This window comes from Gracilinanus agilis, chromosome 4, assembly GCF_016433145.1.
Source record: "Gracilinanus agilis isolate LMUSP501 chromosome 4, AgileGrace, whole genome shotgun sequence".
Lineage (NCBI taxonomy): Eukaryota > Metazoa > Chordata > Mammalia > Didelphimorphia > Didelphidae > Gracilinanus > Gracilinanus agilis.
This window is the reverse complement of record NC_058133.1, coordinates 489,306,785-489,307,012: the sequence shown is the minus strand read 5'-3', so window position 1 is coordinate 489,307,012 and position 228 is coordinate 489,306,785.

Genomic DNA, 228 nt, shown 5'->3' with positions numbered 1-228 from the left:
CTTTTTCTCTCTCTCTCCCACCTCTGTCTCTCCTTTCTGTTTCTGTCTCTTTCCTCTCTCTCTTACTCTTTTCTTTCTCATTCCTTGCCTTCCCTTCTTTCCATCTTTTTTCTCTCTCCCCACCCTCTTTTTCTTCTGTCTCTGTCTCTCCTCTCTCTGTTCTGTCTCTTTCTCTGTCTCCATCTGTTCTCTCTCTCTCTCTCTCTCTCTCTCTCTCTCCTCTCCACC